Genomic DNA, 204 nt, shown 5'->3' on the forward strand with positions numbered 1-204 from the left:
CCAGAACATTTTGACGGCAGAGCCAGAGCATGGTTCCAGTATTTACAAAGAAATAAACAAGTAGATTAAACCCCTTCCTTTTATATTTTTTGCTCAGAGGACTTCGCTCTCAAAAAGCCCGGAGGAGTTAAGGACGCAAGTACGAGTGCACCTGCACTGATAAAGCCCAGACCTGAGTCAGCAATCCTAAGCCTTTATATTCCC

Source organism: Halyomorpha halys, unplaced genomic scaffold, assembly GCF_000696795.3.
Source record: "Halyomorpha halys isolate HHAL.00 unplaced genomic scaffold, Hhal_1.1 Scaffold586.1, whole genome shotgun sequence".
NCBI lineage: Eukaryota > Metazoa > Arthropoda > Insecta > Hemiptera > Pentatomidae > Halyomorpha > Halyomorpha halys.